The 26,070-nt window shown below is 38.2% G+C and overlaps 1 long non-coding RNA gene across 1 annotated transcript in view; it reads left to right on the forward strand.

Moving 5' to 3' along the window:
* LOC102485858 (uncharacterized) overlaps positions 1-25,755 on the forward strand; it is a 63,278-nt gene extending 37,523 nt beyond the window's left edge. Inside the window, exons 2-3 of the long non-coding RNA XR_003549278.1 lie at positions 21,179-21,241; positions 25,630-25,755. This is a non-coding gene — a long non-coding RNA (uncharacterized LOC102485858). The remainder of the gene's footprint in view (positions 1-21,178; positions 21,242-25,629) is intronic.
* The last annotated feature ends 315 nt before the right edge of the window (positions 25,756-26,070 follow it).

Here is a 26,070-nt window from a genome sequence, read left to right on the forward strand (position 1 = left end):
AGCAGTCACTTGGGTTCCCTGCTTGTCTTTACTACTTAGCAGCTGTGCATCTTCAGGGAAGTTTCTTGACCTCTCTGAATCTAAGTTTCCTTTTCTGCAATACAAATCAAGGGTTGTTAGGATGATTTAATGAAGACTAAAGTATTTAGCGTAATGCTATTATTGTCATAATCAATAGTCATATGCACATCATCACATTTTGGACAATGACAGGTCACATGCACCAGTGGCCGTGATAAGCAATTCCATGAAGCCTGAGTGTGTGGTAGGCTACGTCACCCAGGTTTGTATAAGTACTCACAATGATGTTTGTGCAGTAACAGAATTGCCTAATGATACATTTTGTAGACTGTTTCCCTGTCCTTAAGAGACTCATGACTGTATTGTAATTGATACTAAGTAATTTATAATTTATTATAAGTAGGGATCAAACTGACTTACCAGACAGCTCACTGAAGTTTGGGGGCCTCAGTACACCCATCTCTATAGTAAATATTTCGTGCTAGATGATCTCTAAGATTATTCCCTTCACTAGTTCATCTCATTAACATTTATGTTAAGAGCCTACTTTGCAGAGCACATTGTGCAGAATATGGGACACAGCTACACACATACACACTGTAGCTCAGAACGTGGTAAGAGCCACAGTAAAGTTTAAAAAATGTGAATTTAAGAGATTAAAAAAAAAATCTGAGCAGTTGCATCTGTCCGTTGTGGTACTTTAAGCTACTTCATACTAGTCATAAGGCCAAATCTGTGATTTGTCACTTCTGGTTCACTCCTATCTCATGGATCATCATCAACTCTCTAAGACTCTTGTCTCCTCTGGAAAATGAGGAGAAGTAATGTAATATCTGTTTCTAAGTCTCTCTCACTCTTTCTTTTAAAGAAGTAGATGGAGAAGATTAAAAGAGAAAATTGGTGGGGATAAATAGGTCTGAGGTAATAAGGCAACTTATTACCACGTTTGTCTTCTGACTCTTTGTAAGTTGGGCTGTGATGAGATCCTTGTTTCCTTCTGACCTAGAGAATTCAGGCTCCTAAGACTGAATCACTTCCTAGAGGAAAAATCTGGATCAGTATAGTTAGTATAGTACTATAAATGTGACGCACAAGAGATTTCTATGTGAATTCTGCAACTCAAAACAGTTTTAACCTTCCTGACCAACCATGTTTTGTCAGAATTAACTTGTCATCACACATATTGTGAAAACAATGTGTGATGTTATCAGTTTCTTGGTAGATCATCTTTATTTGAAGCTGACGTGTTTAAGATGAATCATCCCAGAGGCTGTTCCTCCTGCTGATAGGTGGCAGAGTGGGTAAATTTGAGAATGGAAACGAAATCTGAAAAAGGGGGTTTGGATGAGGATCTCCCATTTGGCCAGCCCATGTGTATTGCCCACCTATATTGCAAAACCTGCTGCAAAGCATGAGAGATTCAAAAGACATGTCATCACTGTATCTTTTGGAATTGCCATTTGACAGATGCATAAAAGACTCTACCGTTTGATACCTAGAGGTGTCCCCATGCAAAAGGTTAGTAGAGAAAAATCATAAAGAGCAAGAGACAACTTTGTTAAAGAAACTTTGCATTTCTTATCCTATCTTGATTTAATACATACCTTCATCCTAATTTTAAATGATGTTGAGGAAACTGCTTATAATGAGTCACAAACAAATAAAACCAAAAAACTCTGGCCTGAGTTCAGGACTCTCAGCCTTTTCTCTTTTTTCTTCCCCCTGCCAATCAGCTGATAACTGTGTGACCAATTCTAAGATGTTTTCTCTAGAGAAAATGGTTATTATTTCATTCCTTTCAATACCCAAAAGAAAGCCACTGAAATTATAATTTTCAATGTATATAGAGAAGAGCTTTCACTGAGCAGTGGCAGCTACAGAGGTTGGTGTGCATGCTTCATGGGCCCAGATAGACCGACACAGAAGCAACCATGTCTAAGAGACCTGCAGTTGGCATTTGCCTTAGTACCACCTACTCTAGTGTGGGTGTCTTCCAGCATGGAAAAGTAGGGATAATTGCCAATGATCAGAGGAACTGAACTTCTCCAAGCTATGTTGCCTTTACCACTACCAAATGATTGATTGGTGATGCTGCAGAAAATCAGGTTGCAATGAACCTCACTGACACAGTTTCTCATGCCAAACATTGGGTTGGTCACAAATTTGATGGTGCTGTTGTCCAATCTCATATGAAGCACTGGCCCTTTATGGTGGTGAGCCATGGTGTCAGGTCCAAGGTCCAAGCACAACACAAAGGAGAGACAAAAACACCAGAGGAGGTGTCATCTATGGTTCTGACCGAGATGAAGGAAATTGTAGAAGCCTACCTTGGGAAGACTGTTACCAATACTGTAGTTACTGTGCCAGCTGGTTTTTTTTTTAAAATTATTTATTTAATTAATTTAATTTGTTGTTATTAGTTTTTAATTTGACCAGAGAAAGAGAGAAAGGGAAAGCAAGGAAGCAAGCCACAAGGTCTGGAACTCAAACAGCGGTCTGCCATGTGGTAATCCAGCACCTCTAACAACCACACCATCCTGCTGGCCCCAAGTGCCAGCTTATTTTAATGACTCTCGGTGTCAGGCTATCAAAGAGGCTAGAACCATTTCTGGTATCAATGAATTTAGGTTTATCAATGAGCCAGCTGTGGCTGCTATTGCCTATGGCTTAGTTAAAAAGGTTGGAAAGAAACATGCTGATCTTTGACTTGGGAGGTGGCTCTTTTGATGTGTCCATCTTCACTATTGTGGATGGAATTCAGAAAAGATTTTGATGCTTGAATGGTCAACCATTTTATCGCCAAGTTTTAGTGCAAGCATAAGAAGGACATCAGTGAGAACAAGAGAGCCGTCCAGTGCCTTCACACTTTTTTTTTTTTTGAGACGTTTTTGTCCAGTGCCTTCACACTTTTTTTTTTTTGGAGACGTTTTTGCTATAGGGCACGTGTGCTTGCCAGACAGACAGAGAGACAGAAAGTGAGAAATCACCCCCCAGGGGGGATGGCCACGCCGCAATCCCTTCTCCGTTCTCCTCTCGGGATCTTGGGCACGCACGCACATGTGCCTGGTGTGAGTTTAAGCCACCGGGTCTGGGACATGAACCACGGTCGACTACATGGGAGTCCAGCGACATAGCCATTACACTAACTGCTGGTTCCCCATGCCTTCACACTTTTTGGGAATGTGCTAAGCATACTTTCTCTTCCAGCACCCAGGCCAATATTGAGATAGTGAGATAGATTCTCTCTATGAAGAAATCGACTTCTTTACCTCCATTACCCATGCCCAATTTGAAGAATTAAATGCAGACCTGTTCCATGCCACCTTGAAACCTGTAGAGAAAGCCTTTTGGGATACCAAACTAGACAAGTCTAGAAACTTCAAGGCAAGATCAACAGTAAGGACAAACAGAAGATTCTTCACAAATGTAATGAAATTATCAGCTGGCTCGATAAGAATCAGGCCACAGAGAAGGAAGTGCTTGAGCATCAAGCAAAGGAGCCAGAGAACATCTGTGGCTCCATTATCTCCAAGTTATATCAGAGTGCAGCAGGCATGCCAGGAGCACTGCCTGGGGGCTTTCCCAATTGGAGTGCTCCTCCATTTGGTGGTGTTTCTTCAGGACTCACCATTGAAAATGATGATTAATTCAACTTGAGTATGTTTTATGTAGCATTGTTCCCTGCAGTAAGACAGTGAAAGACCCCAATTTGTAGCAAATTCTGTGACAGTCTTAAAGTTCAGATGCTGTAGTGAATTCCTAGACATTCTTAATACTTGAATATGGAACATGTGCATGGGGAAAAATAACATTGCGCTTTATAAGTACTGTATTGTAAATAGAAAGTGTAACACATGCCCTTTTTTTTTTTCTAGAAAGAGAGACATTTTTGCTATAAGGTACACGCACTCACCAGAAAGACAGGGAGAAACAGAGAGATAGAAAGTAAGAAATCACTCTCCAGGAGGAAGATCATACTACAATCTCTTTTTCTCCATTCTCCTGTCTGGATTTTGGGCATGTATGCACTTGTACCTGGCATGATTTTTAAGCCATTGGGTCGTGGGACATGAACCATGGTCGACTACATGGGAGTCCACTGATGTAACCATTATACTATCTGCTGGTCCCAAAGATAACAATACTTTTGATTCGTTTGCTAATTTTGCTAACTGTAAAGATCTCTAATACCATTTCTAAAAGAAAGTTATTTGTCACAGAGATAACTGGTAATCATCATTTCTTCAGTGTTTGTTATTTTAAAATGTGTAGAGGTATTTATGGACCATGCAAACGAGTAACAGTTCTGGAAACAGAACTGTTTCTTCCCACTTTACACAAATGAAATATTAAATTACTTGCTCAAATGTGACACTCCTTATTAACTTAGGTATAAAGCTAAACATGTTACCGCTGACCTGTCACAGAAACAATGCCACCAAGCTTTCTACCTTGTCATGATTTCTGAATAGTCACCTCCACATTCCTCCAAAAGTATACATGCAGTTCAGAAAACATCCCAGTCCAAAACCCAGGCCAGGCTGATCCTGAGATGGATACTGAACTTAAGATCTGAAATATTGATTTCCTTGACCAAAAGTGAAGATTTTCTGCTGACACTTCTTACTCCAGATTCATTTCTGGTGGGAAAGTTACAAACCCAGGCCCAGCTCATCTTGAGATGGATACTGAACTTCAACTCTGAAACATTGACTTTCTTGACGAAAAATGAAGACTTTCTGCTGACACTTCTTACTCCAGATTCATTTCTAGTGGGTAGGGTACCTCTGCCACCTTCTCTCCATTTCTCCCTGTTTCTCTCTGTGACTTTTAATTTTTTTAAGGTAAAGTATTCTATGGGCTCTCAAGCCCCTGCTTTATTGTGTTAATTGGTGCCTTTCCACCTTCCATTTGAGCAAATCCAGGCCAGGCTCATCCTGAGATGGATACTGAACTTCAGCTCTGGGTGCTGCGTGGTTTTCATATTTTGCTTTTTAAAATTAAAATCTAACTTTTTAAAATCCTTTAAAACTTTTTTCTATTTTTTTCTTCTTTCTTTTTCTCTAATTCTTTTTATCTTTATTCATTGGCTGCTCAGTCTCTATGCAGTAAGTGCCTTGACTGGTCCAAGTGAACAGCTTCCGAACATCTGAATACTATTAGGTTCGGAATATTCCTCTATTCCCATGGAATCTGATACTCAGAGAATGAAAATGGAACAGAAGAGAGAATGCAGATCACCTCCTTCTGAATGCTTCTGAATGCTAAAATTGAACTTCAAGAATTAGGAAGATACGCACCACCCTCAGATGACTAGAAATCACTACAAGGTCCCAAGAAATAAGGAAAAGCAGGAAAATTCTTCTCCTCCAAGGGAAAATAATAGCTCCTCTTCATCCTCAGATAGTTCAATGAAACTCATGCTAATGTCTGATAAAGAATTTAGAATATTCATAATGACAAAGCTAACAGAGATAGAAGAGGAGAGAGAATGAACTGCAGAAGAGGCAGAAGAAAGGAGCTGATTGAGTTCCAAGAGGTGAGGAAATTCTTGCAAGATCTAAAAGAGGAAATACACACTATAAAAAAGAATCAAATGGACCTGTTAGAGATGAAGGATATAATTCAGGAAGTCAAAACCTCCCTTGAAAGTATTAAAAGCAGACTAGAACATTCAGAAAATCAAACCTCAGAATGTAGAAGATAGAATTGCTAATTGCTGGCTTAAAAAATCCACCACAAAGACTGAGAAAATTGTCCCCAAAATGAGAATAATATACAAGAAACACTAGATACCATCAAATGTCCAAACATACAGATAATTGGTATCCCAGAAGGCAAAGAAACTCATAAGGGGCATTGATAATCAATTTCATGAAATCCTGGAAGAAAATTTTCTAAACCTAGAGAGGCATTCAAATATCTAAGAAACACAAAGGACCCAAAATAGAATCAACCCAGGAAGATCTTCTCCAAGATACATTATAGCCAGGTTGACCAAAACCACAGACAAAGACAAGATACTAAGATTGGCAAGAGAGAAATGTCATATTACCTACAAAGGATATCCCATCAGGCTAACAGCAGAGCTCTCATAGGAAACAATGCGAGTGAGGAAAGAATGGGAAAATATACTCAAAGTGTTAAGGGAAAAGAAATTTCAACCAAGGATATTGTACCTGGCAAGATTATCCTTCATTGGGGAAGAAAAGACAAGAACATTTTCAGATACACAAAACCTGAAACAATTTACCAGCACCAGACAAGATCTCCAAGAAAATAAAATACAGACACACAGCAATGAGAGTTCAAAAACTAAGAAAATGGCCAGGTTAATCATAGGGGCAAGTTGAGTTGAATATTATATCCCAGAATTTAATTGGATAGATTGAACCACAACAGAAGATAGATTAAGTATATGAGACTGAAATGATAAAATAGAACTTTATGACTTTTGACTAAAACATTGATGATTTTCTTCTAGGCTTTGTTTTCTGATGTTAGGGACTTTTGTCCTGTCCTGAGCTATTGATAGGTTCAGGTACCTACTATTTGAACAGAATTCTAACCTGTTTCCTGGCTTCAAGTTTTCAGCAAAGTTTCTTAGCATTTCTTTGATTTTTAAAGCTAAAACTACTTGAAATTTAAAAAAAATTAAAAAATACCTATTTAATGACCATAGTAAGCTATATAGCATCATCCAGGTGCTACCTTATTGTATATTCATTCTACTCAGGATTTCATACCTAAAGTCAAACATGCATTCAGATATGTATATACCAGCTGAACTTGCTATTGAAAGTAGTTAGATTATTTAAGAAATTTTGTGAATCAATAAAACGTGGAGGGCATTTGGTCAGAACCACCATCTTCCAGTAATTAACCAAAATGATGAACACAAAAAAGAGAAGAGGCACCCTTATATGTTCTCTAGGCCTTTTAGAAAACATGGAGTGATTCCTTCGACAACATACATGCGAATCTACAAGAAAGGTGATATTGTAGACATTAAGGTAATGGGTACTATTCAAAAAGTGATGCCCCACAAATGTTACCATGCAAAACTAGAAGAGTCTACAATGTTACCCAGCATGCTGTTGGCATTGTTGTGAACAAACAAGTTAAGGGCAAGATTCTTGTCCAGAGAATTAATGTATGTAATGAGCATATGAAACATTCTAAGAGCAGAGATAGCTTCCTAAAATGTGTGAAGGAAAATGACCAGACAAAGAAAGAAGCCAAATAGAAAGGTACCTGGGTTCAACTAAAGCACCAGCCTGCTCCACCCAGAGAAGCACTCTTGGTGAGAACCAATGGGAAGGAGCCTGAGCTACTGGAACCTATTCCCTATGAATTCATGGCATGATAGGTGCTAAAAATAAACTGATCTGTGGTCTATAAAAAATGTGGGGGAAAAAAGGAATGGAAAATAGTGGTAGACACCTGAGATAGTGTGGGAAGAGGGATGGAAATGGCAGAAAGTGAGAAATAGGGGGAAAAATATATATATACACATACACACACATGTGAAACTAGAAATGGAAAATTATTGATGATAACATGCATGATTAAGCCACTGTGCAATATATTCTGGATGGGAAATCACATTTTGTATGCTGTAATGATGCTCAGGGAATGAAAATAAATCAATTAATTAAAATAATATTTCAGAAGGAAAAAAAATAATACAATAAGGGAAATAAAACATTCTGGAAAAAAAAGAAAGAAAACATCCCAGTCCTTCCTTTTTATTAATGTATCTAATTGTATTTCCATTTATTCATTAAGTACTTGATATATGATTACTGCACTTGGCAATGTAGAATCAAGATAGTTTAATGTGCATTCATGACCCCAAAGATATTGGTTTGCAGGAAATATATACATTAAAAAAAATGGACTAAAAGATGGTCAGCAAATAGTGTGGTAGTTAAGACAGCTATATCCCACATGGCTAATTGTGTGACTTGAGTCTTTGACCCAGTGGCTTGTAAAAATGCCAGACACGTGTACATGCGCGCCCAAGATCCTGAGAGGAGAATAGAGGAAAAGGACTGTGGCATGGCCATCTCCCCTAGGGGGTGATTTCTTGCTTTCTGCCTCTATGTCTCTCTCTGTCTTTCTGTCTCTTTTTGTCTCTCTGGTGAACACACGTGCCCTATAGCAAAAACAAACCTCTCCAAAATAAAGAACTTAGCCTTTTGAATCTGGTAGGTACAATATTATATAATACAGTTTTCTTTTGTTCTTGGTTTTTGCTTTGGTGATTATCACCTTCATTTTTCTACCCAGGAAGTAAAGACAATATGGCAGGTAGAAAAACAATTGATTCAGTGAAGGAAATATTTGCGATTTATTTTTGTACTTTACTTTTATGGACTTTTGGAGACCACCCTGTGTGACGATGGCCCAGATCTCTGGAAAAGACCTTGATTGACCCAGCACATTGAGTCCTCAAGCCCAGGAGACTGCACACAGTTTCCTGTAACCCGTTTCCCGGAGAAGCAAGCCAAGTCCCACTGGGTTAATGTGCCCTGTATCCTACATAATAGCTCTTACATGCTACGCTTTGTGTTTCCAAGTAAATTTTTTAACTTCCTTCCTAAAGATGTTCTTGCTTGGGGAAATCCTGCTGTTTGTACGTTCATCCTTTCCAGTCTACTGTACATTTACAAAATTTTCCATCATAAATATGTACGGTAAAACTTGCTGGAAAAAGGTCTTCTATTTACTTAAAAATATTATATTGTTTGTAATCTGACCTTCTACCCAATAAATACAGAGCACAAGATAAGTCTGGAATCGAGTTCTCTCGAATCTCTAGTCCCCCCTTTGCTTAATTTATTTAGACAACGGATCTTTCAATACGCGCATCACTCTGCATCTTCAAGTCCGTGGCAATGGACAATTGAGCAATGAAAAGGGATTATTTTATGCACTTTTATTTTTTGAGATAGAATTTTGCTATAGAACATGTGTGCTTGCTGGAGAGACAGAGACAGAGAGAGAGATAGCAATCACCCACCCCCCCCAAAGGATTGCCACACTGCAAGCCCTTCTCCTCCACTCTTCTCTCAGGATCTTGGGTGTGCGTGGGTGCGTGCACACACACACAGACACACACACACACACACACACATATATGCCTGGTTGCTGAGTCTGGGACTCAAACTGCGGTCAACTATGTGAGAGTCCAGTAACACAACCATTATGCCATCTGAACTTATTTTTACACTCAATTTTAAAAGATGTTTTCATAAGGTTCTGAATTGTATATTTAACTGATAGCTCTCAGATTTTTTTTCCCTGTAAGATTTGTAAATTAATATTTAGGGGAAGCTGGCAGTGTGGTTGTTAAGGTGGCTGGATTCCATATGGTCAACTGTGCTGTTTGAGACCTGGACCTGTTGGTTTGGAAAACATGCCAGGTGCCTGTGTGTGTGTGTACCCAAGATCCCAAGAGGAGAATGGAGAAGAAGGGATTGGGATGTGCCCATCCTTCCTGGAGAATTCTTTACACTTTCTCTCTCATCTCTCTTTCTCTGTGGTGAACACACATGCTGTACAGTGAATTTTAAAAACTTAATGTTTAATTTGCTGCTATACTTTTGGAGGATGATTTGAAGTTCAAAGTGGAGCCTGTGAGGTTTCAAAATAGAGAACACTTTTAAGCAAAGAGGTAAGTACTCAAAATACACTTGTAGTCTGGAGAGCTTTTAAGAAGGATTCAAGAACCATGACTGGAAACTCAGAGAACCTAACCCAAGTTAAATTGGCTGTGTTTTCCATGGCTATGATGTCTCTATTTGGCTCAGTCCTGGGTCATGTCAGTTGCTTTCTTAACTGTCAAGCTGAAATGTACTGGGGTGAACAATTGTCTCAGCAAATAGCAAAGATGTAGAGCCTGTGCACTTTGAAGTCACCATCATTAAAAGATCATAAAACAGTAAGGGGAGGGTGACAAAATCACCGCCTGCTGAATTCACCTCATTCTTTAAGTTATTTCTTTGAGGGCATGCAGCCTGCAAAGGCCAAGCTTTAAATATGTACCACAATACGTGGACATGTACTGCCCTCCCCTGACTTGCCTGTTTCCACGGAGAATTTATCTTAATGTATGTCTGTGGTGATGTAAAGGTTTTGCTGTTGTCATTGTTGTTGTTGTTGTTTTTCAAGTGCTTGGGAACTTTTTCAAGGTATCCTTGTGAATGCTTCAAATGAAGTTCTGTATTTTTTAATCCTTTCATTCTCTTAGACTGAATTGCCTCTTGAAATTTCTCTTTTCCCACTGTCCAGTAATAATAATAATAATCAAAAGAAAAAGAGAAAAAGAAAAATAAGCATAAAGAATGCAGCTGGAGACTGCAGCCCAGGTGTTCCAGAAGACAACTGCTGTTATAGGTTGTTAAAAATGGCTCTGTAGTTATTTTCTGCACAAGTTGAAAATTGACGTTTCCTATGACATTTTCCTTTGTGACTGAAGAAATTAACAAATTAATCTATCTTAATGAAATGGCTGCTTTAACATGTGTAATTCTTGTTTGCAAAGAGAAACAAAAGTGTCTCTCCCTGAACCAAATTTTTGCATAATCTGAGCAATTCTGTGTCAGTGCTGGTGTTTAAATATGAAGTCATTTAAAATCTGTTCTCAATATAAATTTTTCTTGTCAAGAAATCTTCCACATGATTTAGCATAAATTATAGACTATCATAAGGACAAATCTGTAAGTGAAATACTCTCGATTGTGTTAGACTGTTGTAAACTAATTGGGGGGAGTGGTTCTAAAAAGACTGCATGATAGTCATTGTAACTATTCAGAAAAAGAAAAGTTTCTAAGGAAATGAACTGCTTTGGTGAACTTTGGGTCATCCAAGGATCCTTCAGTGGTTATTGAAATATTGTGACGATATAAGTGATATGAGTTAGGATAATAAAATAGTGTCCATTAATATGAATAGCCACTCTATGAGAAGAATGAATAAAATAATTCTCAGACAAAATCTAAAGAATTCACCAACACTAGACAGTTCTTTAAGAAGTACTGAATGGAAATACTTTATTGGGAAAATTAAAGAGAGACACACAGAAATAAGAGAGCACACACATACATACACACAATCAAAACAAAACAAAACAAAATAAGAAAATGACTACTAAAATGGCAGGAATAAGTCCAGAAATATAAAAAATAACACTGAATCTTAATAGATTAATTTTTCCAATTAAAAGACATAAATAGCTGAATAGATTAAAAAACAAAAAACGAAACAACCAACAGGAGCTTTCTATATGTTGCCTGTAAGAAACATACCTCTCAAAAATAAAGACGTACCATACTGAAAGTGAAGGACTGTAAATAGATATTCCATGCAAATGGAAATTTAATAAAGGCTGGAGTCTTACTACTGAGTGATATAAGAAAAAATTGACCTTACGACAAAAAGCTGTAAGAAGAGACAGAGAAGGACCTATTTAGTACTAAAAGTGTTAATTCATCAAGAAGATATAACATTTATAAATATCTATGCACCCAACACTAGAGCACCTAAATATGTGATAAAAAGGACTGCTAGACCTAAAGGGAGCAATAGACTGCAGCACAATAATTGTTGGCAATCTCAACACTCCACTGTCTCCTTTGGACACATCATCTAGGCAAAAAATAAGGAAAGACATACAGGCTCTGAATGATACAGTAAATCAATTAGACTTGACATAGAACTTTCCACCCAATGCCCACAAAATATATATATTTTTAAATATAAATGTTCTCACCTTTGCACGGAACATTTTTGAAAATTGACATATGGATAGGCCACAAAAGATGCCTTTATAATTTCAAAGGTATAGAAACTATATACAGCATCTTCTCTGATCACAATAGAATTAAACTTGAAATATATTACAGAAAAAAAAACTCAAAAATACACAAATACATGGAAACTAAACAACTTACTCCTTAATGATTTCACAACCACTAAAAAAATTAAGACTGAAATTAAAAAATTCGTTGAAACCAATGATAATGAGAACATGAGTTTTCATAACCTCTGAGACACAGCGAAAACAGTTGTAAGAAGGAAGTTTGTTAGAAATTAGCACTCGAAAAAAAAAAAATTGAAAGGTGGCAAATAGATGACCTAACAACACACCTCAGGAAACTTGAAAAACAACAACAAAGTCCTCTAAAAATACTAGGAGAAAAAAAATAATAAAGATTAGAGAAGCAATAAATGAAATAGAGAATAAATGAGCTATACAGAAAATAAATGAAACCAAAAGCTGGTATCTTGAGAAGATAAACATAATTGATATACTGTTAGCTAGACTAATTAAGAAGAAAAAGTTACCACGTAAGACAAATTTACAATGAAACAGGCAATATTTTAACAGATATGGGAGTAATACAAGCCATCTTTAGAGAATACTATGAGCAACTATATGCCAACAAACAATTTCTGGACACATATAATCAACCAAGATTGAATCACGAAGACAAAGAAAACTTGAACAGACCAATAACAAGCAATGAGATTGAATCAATAATAAATAGTCTCCCTAGAAAGAAAAGCCCAGGTCCTAATGGCCTCAACTGTAAATTCTACAAAAGTTTTAAAGAACTAATTTCCAATCTATTCGAACTACTTCTAAAGATCCAAAAGGAAGGAACCCTCCCAAATTTATTTCATGAAACCTCCAGCATCCTAATTCTCAAAACAGAAAAGAACATAATAAAGAAAACTACAGACCAATATCTCTGATGAATATAGATGCAAAAAATCTCAACTAGATATTAACAAATTGTGCCCAATGACACATTAAAAAGATTATATGCCATGACCAGGTAGGCTTTACTCAAGGGAAGTAAGTGTGGTTCAACATATACAAAACCATAAATACATCATATTAACAGAAGGAAAGATAAAAATCATATGATCCTAACTGATGCAGAAAAAGCATTTGATAGAATACAACATCCCTTCATAAAGACTCTCAGCAAAATCAGCATAGAAGGAACATTTCTCAACACAGTAAAAGCCATCTGTGAAAAATCCATAGCTAATAGCATACCAAATGGGTGAAAAGCTGCAAGCTTTTTCACTAAAAAAAAATGAAACAACACAAGGCTGCCCACTTTCTCTGCTCTTTTTCAATATTGTACTGGAAGTCCTAGCCAATGCAATCAGACAAGAAAATAAAATTTATTTTGTATGCTGTAAAGATGTACAGTGATTGAATATATAAAGAATTTTATTTAGTTTTAATGAATTTTTAAAATTATTACTCATACATTAAAACACTATACATAATTTAGATTGTGAAGAGACTTTACCCAGCATAATGTGCACCTCAGTCCAGCCCAGCTGAGACTATTATACACATCCTTTTCAACAGAAAAAAAACCCTTTCTGTGTCCTACAATTGTCTTACCTCTCCATTTTCTCTCCAAATTTCCTTTCCTAATTAAGAAAATAAAAGAAAGATGAAAAAAATTAAAATGGAAATAAACTCAAATATCAAGCAATAGGGTACTGGGTAGATAAATCATAATATAAATTCCTGCTATGCTATATTATAAAGCTTGAAATATACTGTTGTGTGAATGGAAACAGGTTATAGAAGTATGTAGAGTACAATTTCCTTTTTTTCAATTGTGCATATAAAATATCTAGAATATATACTTAATGGTTATCTAATGGATTGTGTGATTATACATGTTTCCTTTTAATCTTTTTGCTTCTTGATATTCTCTTACTTTTTCTACAGTGAACATGTATTGCTGAATAATAAAATTGTCTATTGATTCACATACCCCCAATTTGGGATTACTCAAAGCCTTTTAGTTAACCCTAAACTATAAGCCACAGTAACCATCCTGGGCATAGCCAGAATCTTTACTCCAGAACTAGGAATTAGAATCTCTTTAGACTCTAAAGGTTTTGGGATCGTTAACATCTTAACACTTTCTGATTTCACAATGTCTTCTCATGCCTTTTATATAAAACATTCCCTCAGAATACTATATGGTAAAAGTTAACTTTTTTAATTAAAAAAAAAAAGACCTGAAAACACATTGAGCATCTCTTGTGATAGCCATTAAAATTATTGAGAACATCAAAAGCTTGAAATCATTTCTTTTTTTGTTTGTTTTGTTTTTTTTCTTTTCTTTTCTTTTTTTTTTTTTTTGGAGAGGTTTTTGCTACCGGGCGCATGCGTTCACCAGACAGAGAAAGAGAGACATAAAGACAGAAAGCGAGAAATCACCCCCTAGAAGGGATGGTCACGCCGCAGTCCCTTCTCCTCCGTTCTCCTCTCGGGATCTTGGGCACGCAGGCACACACACCCGGCGTGAGTTTTAAGTCACCGGATCTGGGATGCGAACCGCGGTCGACTATGTGGGAATCCAGCGACATAGCCATTACGCTAACTGCTGGTTCCCTGAAATCATTTCTTCAGAAAGTTTATTTGTTACCAAACTCCAAAGCTTTAACTCAATTTGGTATAGATACTAGATACCTTTAGAATTCCTTTCAGTAAATTGAAACTGAGAACCAAATTAGAGTAAGAAAAGAAAATCAAGGGGACACTAGTAAGAACATTTCTTCATTTTTATTTTGTACTGGTATCCCCAATAACTCAAAAATATCCCTAAATTCTGTGACTGGGGATAGTGGACACATACTATCATCTCCATTACACGTGGGGCCTAATCATAATGATCTGGATCAAAGATCAAACAGCAATGTGTGTAATGGAAAACAAACTACATCAGCTATCTTCCAGGAGTACTATATTTAGGGTTTTCCAGAGCATTATTCCCAACCATTGTCATGCCTGATACCCTAAATTATGTGTCTGGGTTCTCTTACTGTCATTGCATACTAATGTTTACCAGCTTTAGCCCCATCAGGGCTTTTAGCCTTGTTACTAAACCTTGCTTGCCTTCTCATTTATTTATTTAGAGAGATTTTTGCTGTAGGGCACATGTACTGACCAGAGCGACAGAGAAAGAGAAAGCAAATCACCCCTGGGGATGGCCACACCATAATCCTTTCTCGTCTATTCTTCTCTCAGAATTTCCAGTATGCACACATACATGCCTAGGATGAGTTTGAAGCTGTTGGGTCTGGGACTTGATCCATGGTCGACTACATGGAAGTCCAGTGACATAACCATGACACCATTTGCTGGTCCCCCTCACTGCCTTTTTGACTAAGTCCCTAGGCAGGAGCTGGGTTGGGCAGGGAAACGAACACTAAAATTAAGGAGATCACGGTCTGGAGAAACAATTTCTATAACAGACAAGTCATAGTACTTTGCTTCAGGCTGTAGGCATAGTTTATGTTATATGAATACCTTCAAGATCATTATTTTACCCAGAATTACGCATTCAGCAACCAATTGTTTCTACTAAATTACCACTTGAATAGAAACACTGACTTTTGGAAACCCCAAGTGATAGTGCCTCCAAAATTCCCAAAACACTGCAGGAAAGTTTCTCATGACATCCTTCTTATCGTGTCCAGCCCTCTCAAATTGCCATCTACCTCCTGTTTAGCCAAAGTTCCCCCACAATATCACATTATTTGTAAAATCTTTATCGCAGCATTCATGGTATTATGCAGGAACTATTTGTGTTGTGTGTTTTCTCTTTGTAGGCTTTGAGCTGAGCTCCTTGAAGGTCAGGACTATGACTTACTCATCTTCTTATACCTGATGTCAGGCTTAAAATAATGATCACTGTATTAAACACACAGAATAAATGAGGAAATAAGTGTAAGATTTTGATATTCTCCTCGTGAAGAAATGCTGCAGGATGGGATGTCCACATGCTGTTCAAGAATAACGTTATGTCTGGACTGGTAGAGATAAAAAGCAAAAAAGGAAAATGATGACATTTTATAGGGTCCATTTAATGACATATAAGGCTGGAAGAAAAGCAGGAAATTTCTTTCTCTATTATATAAGTCAATTTGATAAAGTGAATACTTTATAGCTTTTTGACTGCTGGGGCATTTTTATGCATATGCAGTTACTGCTCAATCTCACCAGATAACTTTTTTTTTTCCCCCAGTAAAAATGCAGCTTATTTCTGCAAAAGGCTGATATCATTCTGCCACTCAGAGATCTTGCACTGTATCAAAGTTGCTGTAACGAATACCAGTCAGCACACCCAAGCTTATCTGGAGCTGTGTGCAGTCAGTATAGCCACAGATTTCATTTCAAAGCTGCAGAATAATTGAAAAAGCTTTTACCTCCTCAGGTGCTAGATAGAACACTGCCTGCATCTGCTGTCGCTCAGAAAAGACTCTGTGTTTTTCCCCTATCCTGTCTATGTCTGTTAATTTCTACTACTTATGGCGTTCTAGTGAGCACACACAATTTAGGAAAAAAATGCCTGAGAAAGACGGAATCAAGAAACCTCTTGAAATAACCTGCAATTCATATGGTGACATCCATTTGGTTACAATCTTGTCTTTAATTCTAGGACTTTGAGGGTGTAAGCTAAGTTTCTCCATTCTTAGAGATCAATGCTATGGCATTAACATACAGGTAAAGCATGGATTTTTGAATAACAAAAACTACATCTATCCTTTTCCTTGTGGCACTTCAAGTGTGCATCTGCTGAAAGGAGAACCAAACTGGTGATATGGAGTCAGAGCCCCACCTTAGCAGGACATAGAGGAAGGAGACAAATACTCTGGAAGCTCAGCCACAAGTAGGATGAGAGAGGGCCAATTCCTCCTAGACAGAGGGAGTGCTGTTACCACGAAACAGGAGGAAGGGTACTAGGCCGATGAGAACAAGGTATTTCCCTAAAAATCTGATCATATGGCTATTTGTTTTCTCTAAAACCAAAATTTCAGTAGATGAACGTGAAAGAAGGCTATTTGATTTGGCTTCAGTTTTTAACTATTTTTGTTAATTAGTTTTAATTATTTTTGCATATATATAGAGAGGGAGGGACAGACATAGACTAACAAGCACCCCAAACAGGGTCTTCACACCGTGATCTCTCTTCGGCCGCAGCCAACCCAAGTCATAGGCAGATATGCACTTCCTAGCGTGTACAGGGAGACCTCCAAACAGGAACCAGGAACCTTCCCACGTAGATCCTGTTGTGTTACTGCTGTGCCACCATCTAGCCCCATTTTTTTAGCCATGCTTACAATGGAACATAAAGGAATGAATATGTTAGTCACTTCATAAATACCAGAAGCAATGGAAAGAAGAATAAGGGGAGGCAAGCACTTTCCTCATGGAACAATTATGTTGATGTCAGTCAAAGAGGAATATGCTTCCACATGTATATTACATTAGATACAAAAATAGTTTAGAACAGTAAGGTTTTGTCAATTAATTCCCAAGTTTCATGCATAAGAAGAAAATTAGTCATCGTTTTGGTTACTGTTCCAATCAATTGCACTGCTCATTTGTGTCAAAGCTGTTTTTATTAAAACAGCAGAATCAGATGCCCCATTTTCACTAAGTAATGAATTCAGTTAGACGTTAGTGTTACACGGATAAGAGTTTTTTATTGGGACTACTCCCCACGCCCAGCAGTTTGTCCAGTGGCGAGAGTTTATAAACTCAGTTGTGATCACACCACCGAGTAGGTGCTCACTCCATTTTGCTCTTTCTATTTCCTCCCTTTGATTTTTTTTTCTTTCTTTATGGGCTCTTTCTATTCTAGACAGTAAAATCCAGTCAAAGCTCCACTCTCCACTCTCCTCACACTATTTTCTCTAAATAATATCACAATACTTGCTTTCAACATTCTTCTCCTTTCTCATCTCACTCCTCTTTTCCCCAGTTACTTCCCTATTTCTTGTGGATATGAATATAGAGTGAAGTGTACAAGAATGAGGGCTTAGGGAGAATGAAAAAAAAAAGAGTGAGAGTTAGCCAATAAAATGAGATAATTATATTAAAATAAAAAATGGAAGCCTTAGAGACAGTGTGTTTCTTTTGGTCTAAAAATAAAAATTTAATGCAGGACTTGAAAATTGAGGTGAACTGAATGGAAATTTCATTAGCTATTTGTAAACCTTTACCACTATCCTTCTGGAATATAAAGACACCTTTCTGAAAGCAAGAAGTGCTAAGGGGAACTCCTCCACTGTGTAAAGGGCTGGAAATCACCCAGCTTCCTCTCCACATGTAGAGAGCAACTTTAATACAAAGGTTCCCAAAGGCGCATGTGGGAAGAACAGGAAACAGAAAATTGGTATTGACACCAGACTAGAGCTTGAAAATGAAGGAAATGAAAAGACATGACACACACTGAAAATAACACTGCTCAGATGTTACCTGGGGCTGGTTGTGAACAGGATTTTCGCAAAAGGCAAAAGGGAGGTCACGGCTTTGATCAATCTGTGCTGAAAAGGTAAAGGTTTAGTAGCTGCACTTGAGTGCCCAGTAATTCAGTTACTCTGCAATTTCTTTCTTCTGCCTTCCTTTCTGGTTTGCTTGTCTTCTAAAGAGAGAAAGACAGCACCGTACCAGGGTCTCACGCCATGATCTCCCCACCCGTGGTCTTCCCTAGCCAGCCAGGATCTCTCAGGTAGGTGCACTCTTGGTGTGTGCAAGGTGACCACAAAACCCAATCCTGACCTGTCATATGGCTTCCAGCAGTGGAGGGGCTTGACCTACTGCAGGCCAGTCATGCTGGGCTAATATCAGGGATTCTCAAATACTAAACACATGTGGTATTCACATTCGGTGGACTTTGTTCAAGATCCCTTTTCTTGTTGATTATACTGACTGCAATATTGTCAGGAGGTGTGGCCTGTGTGCTCATTTAGAGTGGATTGAGGTTTTGCTCTGAGACTAATGAATAATTTTTTGTGAAGTTGCCATATTTAAAAATAATGTGTGTTTTCTGCTGAGAATACTTTTCTCTCTCTAATCAATGTTTGTGACATTGTGTTACAACATAAAAGACTCTTATTTATTTATTCTATCTTTTGTCACTTTGATATGCATTAAAAAAATCTCCCTCACTGTGGATTTGGCAAGGTTTCTTTGCATCTCCATCAGTTTTAGTTTATATGTTTTGAAGCTTTGTTGTTAGGAATATAGGGATTATAAGGAAATGATTAAATTTTTAATAGCTCACACCTTATTATCAATAAGAAATACTTTTTTTAAGTGTTTGCCTTATAAATAATTTTGTCTGAAATTAAACTTGCTACAGTTGCTTTTCTTTTGCTGGTGTTAATCTGCAGTATCACTTCCCCTTTATTTTTATTTTTTTAAAATAATTTATTTCTCTCTTTCTTCCTTTCTTCCTTCCTTCCTTTGTTCCTTCCTTTCTTTCTCTCTCTCTCTCTCTCTTTCTTTCCCTCTATTTTTCTTTCTTTTCATTTTACCAGAGAGACAGAGTGAAAGAGAGCACACTAGGGAAAGTGAGAATGCAAGCTGCCAGGTGTGGGACTTGAACCACGGACAATCATGTGGAAGTCCAGTGTCCTTATCTACCATGTCACCTGCCAGCCTCACTCATTTATTTTTCTTAACCATTCTGCGTAGTTGTTATAGGTGTGTCTTTCATAGGAAAAATGCAAGTAGATAATGTTTTTTCATTAGATTCTTTGAGAGTTTTATCTTTCAATGGAATACTTTTATTCAGTAATACTTATTATAATTTCTATTGTATTTGACTTATTCATCTCTATTTCTTATCTAGTTATAATTTTTAAAAAATTTTCATTCTCACTTCTTAGTTTTTTATTTGATTTTTGTTTCTTTGACAAATTTTTCTTCTATAGTGGTTTGGAAATCATCTCTCCTATTTTTTCATTAATTATTTACTTTTTATGTTCCACTGGTTTTAATTATTTTTATTATTTAAAAGCATTTGTAATTGTTAGTTTCTTTCCGTGAGGCAGACTATAGAGATACATGATATAGAGAGAGAGAGAGAGAGAGAGAGAGAGAGAATCTATTCTTGCCATTTTATGTCTTTTTTAATGAACAGAAATACTTACTTTAAAAAGTTTATTTACTCCATGAGTAGAAGAGACAGAGAGACAGACAGATCAACATAGAAGTACAGTAGGGTCTTCATACTACAACTCACTCCCTAGCCCTATGTTACTTTGGCTCACAACTCATTAAAAAGAGCAAGAAATGCACCTATACCTTTTTACTTTTTTTGGAGAGGTTTTTGCTATAGGGCATGTGTGCTTGCCAGAAAGACAGAGACAGAGAGACAAAAAGTGAGAAATCACCCCCCGGGGGGATGGCCACACTGCAAGTCCTTCTCCTCCATTCTCCTCTCGGGATCTTGGGCATGCACACTCATGCGCCCGGCGTGAGTTTAAGCCACCGGGTCCAGGACTTGAACCATGTTTGACTACATGGGAGTCCAGCAACATAGCCATTATGCTAACTACTGGTCCTGAATGCACCCATATCAAACCTCAAAGTAGATAGCAAAGGGCCGACCTCACACTTGGTTGGAGGATTGGTGTATCTGTGAACAAACAGCTCCACCATGTGCCACATGGAACAGCAGTCACTGGGTGAAGTGAGAGTGGTGCTAGCACAGAGCTGACAGTGACGGATCTTGTCATATTTAGTGACTACTTTTAATAGTTACCAACTACAAACCCTAAAGTAGGAGTTATAACTCTTGACAGGATCCCACATATTAGAGCTGATTTCTTCTCACAGTTAAAAATTTACACACATTTTTTTTTGTTAATACATAAAAGGACAAAAAGCTCTTTATTGTAGAGTACTGTCTGATCTGGATTGAGAGACAAGTTATCAGAGCCACTGTCTGTAAATAATTTGTAATAAATCATATACACTCTTCTCTCCAAATTCAGGGATGCCATCATTCAGCTTCCCAAATAAAAAAATTGGGACCAACAGACTGGACCGCGGTTCAAGTCTCGGACCCAGTGGCTTAAAACTCACTCTGGGCGCATGTGCGTGCGTGCCCAAGATCCCGAGAGGAGAATGGAAGAGAAGGGATGGCGGTGTGGCCATCCTCCCTGGGGAGGATGATTTCTCTTTTCTGTCTCTCTGTCTCTTTGTCTTTCTGGTGAGTGTAATAAAAAAAAAAAAAAAAAAAAAAAAAAAAAAGAAAAGAAAAGGAAAAAAAAAACCTCTCCCAAATAAAAAAATTCTCTCCTTTTTTTCTAGGATAAAAGAAAACCTACTTTTCACCCCAACACTTTGACAGTGGCGTTGCCCATTTCTTTTAAGGTAAGTCTCCTCCCACACCTGCTTCACATGGCATTTGACCTTCATGACTCAGGCAAACAGCAAAGCAGTCTTCAATAAGTTCCTGGGAAGTGTGTATTATCAATAAACGGGATGTGGATTTCAAAATTTGTCTTATGTTAAAGGAAATGTGTACTTTAATTCCATCTTTGAAGTTACTGCATCTTTAACAGCCTAGTTCTGAGTAGGTACTCAATCTGATGAAGGAGTACAGATTTCTTCTTTCTCTCCCTTTTACCTTCATCCTATTCCTTCCTTCTTTGAATGAAGTTTTACAGTAAGAAAAGTGATTGGGAATTTGTTGGCCTAATAATATCTGAAGTTAAATGACAAGAGATTGTCAAATCAAGATATTGGGGTCTCTCAGGTGCAGCAACCCCTGGAATAATAAGAGGGACATCATTCTTTATCCCTATAAAGTAGTCATATTCATTTATATGATTTCTCACTCCCTATAGCAGCCCTAGGAAAATGGCTACAGGATTTATTTTTCCTTAGTCTTAGGTTTAAGGTATAGTTTAACTCAAATGTGTAATTTTCCTAACCCTAGGAGTTCTGTTTTTTTTTTTTTTTTTTGAGAGGTTTTCGCTATAGGGCACGTGCGCTTGCCAGACAGACAGAGAGAGACAGAGAGACAGAAAGCAAGAAATCACCCCCCATGGGAGATGGTCACGCCGCAATCCCTTCTCCTCCATTCTCCTCTTGGGATCTTGGGCACGCACGCACACACACCCGGCGTGAGTTTTAAGCCACCGGGATGCGAACTGCGGTCGACTACGTGGGAGTCCAGCGACATAGCCATTATGCTAACTGCTGGTTCCCCTAACCCTAGGAGTTCTCAAGGAACCAAAAACCCTGCTCTTTCTCTAGAAAGAGCACACACACCCAGAGGAAATTCACAGAGGACATCTTAGTGAATTTCACCTTCGCTGCTCACTCTAGTCCCCTTCACCCCTGGAACACTGGCTCTCACCTAATGTAGCAGCTGACCAAGTTGTGTTCTCACCATTAGCTTGTGGTAGGGGTGCCGCTGTAGGAAGTTCCAGGCTGTTCCAGTGTGCCCATTCTAGGTACTGTTGTATTTTGGACATAAGACAGGATGGGACTGGGAAAGGATAAGGCATCAACCATGTAGACAGGTGCCTCCCACTCCAAACACCAGCTCAGAAACCTTCGCTCTGTACCTGAAGGTTAAAGCATGGCATATATCTTGATGGAAGAACACATTTTCATATTTTTCTAGGCTTTCCTTGTGGCTTCAATATTATTCTTTACTTGAGGGTATGCCATGTCTTTCTGCCAAAATTCTCTCCCTTTGGTGATAACACACAAATGACTATTTGACATTTTTTGGTGTGCTAACTATAATGTATACTTTGTGTCAAACACTTCTAGCATATTATTTCCTTTTCTCCTCTTTACAGAGGTAGGTATTATAGATTAAGTTTTATAGATTCTGATCCCAATATTACATGGAATGAGAGGAGTCTGGTTTTGAATCCAGGTCTTTCTGACTCAGTTCAAATTCTGTGTCGTGTATATAGCCTTTTAATTTTTCATCCTTTACCCAACTGTAGTTCTTAATCCTTTATCTTTTCTTACTGAGCAGCAACATTAAATCATACCTAGTGAAGTGATTAATGTGAAAATAGATCCCCTTTCCAAGAGAATTAAAAGTAAAACCAGAAAATAAGCAAAAGCAAAACCCCCACAAATCTAACAAATGAAAACTCAGAAACCAAAAGTTAGATGATGTTTTTAGTTGATCTGTCAGCCATTCCACTAAGGCTATACCTGTTAAGTTGAAGGTCTCCATGCTGAATGGGATGCAAAGGAACTCTTTATCAGCCATGGGCTTTGTTTGAGGCTCTACTTAAGAAACACCAACAGAAAAACACAGAAGGAAAACTGTTCTTAACATACTAGACTATTAATGTATGGTTAGATATAGCAGCTGGCTTTTTTTTCCCCCTATGTTAGAAATAGTTCCTGAATCTAGCAGCGTAAAATAGTAATTCCACTTGTCTGGGCCTGGCATGGCTGATCCTCACCAATCTCATGCATCTGCAATGACTTGTTGGCACCCTGGGGGAGGGGAGATCTGCAATAGCTTTGCCCATATTTCTGGTTGTTGATTCACCATCCCTGAACATTGGAGTGACTGTGCCATGGGGTCCCTCATTCTTAGTAGGCTAATCTGGCCTGGTTCATATGGTAGAGTCTATACTAATTCAGAAGAATAGATAAAGCATTCCAGTCTCCCTAGACATAGCCTTGGGATTGGTGCATTGTTGTTTTTGCCATGTTTTTTTTCATCAGAGCAGGTCTAAAGGCTAGCTCAGATTCACAGGGTAAAGATATAAAATCTCTCAATGGCAAGTTACATCACAAAGGGCAAAGATTTAAAGGAGAGTCTTAGGGCTATTTTGCAACAATAGGTCAAAAGTAACAGGTCCATTGTCTCACAGGTCATAAGAGAGCCAAGGTCTGAGTCCAGGCAGCATGACTCCAGAGGGCATACTCTTAACTACCATTCTACACTACCTCTGTGTACATGGGAGTTACTCTTAACTTTTGGTGGAAGCTATCTTAAAAGGCAGGATGGCTCCATTATCAAATCAGGAATCCAGGGCTTTCACACTATGTCAGAACAGATAACTTGAATCCTTTTTTTTTTTTGAAGAGGTTTTTGCTATAGGGAGCGAGGGCTCGCCAGCCAGACAGAGAGAGACAGAGAGATAGAAAGCGAGAAATCAACCCCCAGGGTGGATGGCCATGCCACAATCCCTTCTCCTCCATTCTCCTCTTAGGATCTTGGGCACGAACGCACATGTGCCCGGTGTGAGTTTAAGCCACCAGGTCCAGGACTCGAACTGGGATCGACTACGTAGGAGTCCAGCGCCATAGCCATTACGCTAACTGCTGGTCCCCGAACAGATAACTTGAATCTTAACAACTTACCAGTTGTGTGTTCTTGGACAACTTACTCAAAATCTTTGAATTTCAGTTCCCTCAAATTAAATATAATAGTTTTTTTTTTATAAGAACTATTGGGTTGTTGGAAAAGGCATGATGCATTTTTTTTTTTCATAGAAAAATATGTCATGACTTTCCCAACAGCCTGGTAAGTAAGATAATAAGATGCAGTCATTTCTGTCATAACAACCCAACATATGTACTTCTAAAGATCACCATGTTATGTAAAAATCACACAATAAAAGTCACAAGGGTTATAGAAAAAAATAAGTTTAGAGACACTAAAACCTTAGTTATACCCACAAACAAGGAATGGAACTCCAATGAGAACAGTCTTACTGGTTCGGAAATATTTAAGTACAACAAATATTGTCTCTTTACCTTGAAAAAGACTCAAGGTTTGTTGCACTGGGTGTCTACAGGCTGCAGCTCGTGGTTTATCAGGGAGTGGTGGGTGGAGCATTATCTGAAATTGGCTAACACATTGTAGCACTAGATATGGATGAAGGTGACTCATGACATGTGGTGAAGTGAGGCAGCTGGTGGATGTTCGCAGTGTGTGCGTGTAAGTGCTCTGTGTGCTCTCAGGCAGTCTCTTTTTATCTGAGTGCAGTTTTCTGCATTCATCTACCATTTCTTGCAGAAATAATTGTGCATAAGTAAATGAAATTTGCATTATGGGAAATTGTTCCCCAACATATCAATCATTTTTGGAACAAGCTTGTGTTTTGAAAACAAGCATTGTAAAGAATTGAGAGAGAGCTGTTAGCACGCATCCAGCCCTTACTACCACTCCATAAAGATTGGCTCATTACTATTAACAATGAGGCCACATTGGATGTGAGAGAAAGACACATTATACTCCTTTGCAAGTACTAACCAGGCCCAGGCTTGCCTGGCTTCTGAGATCAAATGAGATCAAGTGGTTTCGGGGTGGTATGGCCATAAACAAGAGAGTATTCAATGGCATTGGTGTATGTGAAGGGAGAAAGTGTGGGTGTTTGACAGGAGTTTGGTAATAGGAAGGCCGGGGAGCAAGAACTGTCATGCATTTCTGGCAATGGTCAGTGCACCCAGGGTCCTGCCTTTTTGGAAAACAAATTTCAACTTGCAGATGAATGTGTCAGGCCTAATAACATTGGTTATTCGGATCATCCAGCTTCCTCCTCCTGCTCCACATTGTGCTTACCCATCAAACTTCCGATGATGATTTATCTCCTGCGTCATTACGAGATTGTGAAGGATTCCTGATGACATAAACATTCCAGATGACCTGTTACATTTCTTTGTGTAATTTGCTAAATTGGCACTCTGCTTTGTATACTGGTCTCCTGTAAATTCCCAGGGATTATTCAACTGCAGGCACATGGGCATATTCTATTTTCTGGATCTAGGAAGTGGAGGAGCAGATGCTGGAACGCTGTGACCTACAGAGTGTGCGCCTGCCAGCCCTGGCAGATTCCCCCCCAGATGACATGATTACTCACTAACAGCAAGTGCTGGCACGTGACAGTGTAAGGTATGGACACATCTGAAGTAGGCTCTAAGTTTTCTTCTTTCATGGAATTAGGGTCCTTTCTTTCTCTCAATAGTAATTGGGTTCAATTGCTGGAATCTGTACTTCAAGTATAGCATCTCTCTTTAACTTGAATATTGGACAGCTGACTGAATAAATTTGCACCTGCAAATATTGATTTTTCTCTCTCTTCAGGGGGTAGATTACTTTAGGAAGAAAAAAGACTATGAAATTTGGCTGTCTACTCTATTTCCTATTCATTTTGAACCAAATTTGAACTAACAAAAGCACATATGATTACTGTCACCAAAGAAGGAAC

Source organism: Tupaia chinensis, unplaced genomic scaffold, assembly GCF_000334495.1.
Source record: "Tupaia chinensis unplaced genomic scaffold, TupChi_1.0 Scaffold000217_1, whole genome shotgun sequence".
Classification (NCBI taxonomy): domain Eukaryota; kingdom Metazoa; phylum Chordata; class Mammalia; order Scandentia; family Tupaiidae; genus Tupaia; species Tupaia belangeri.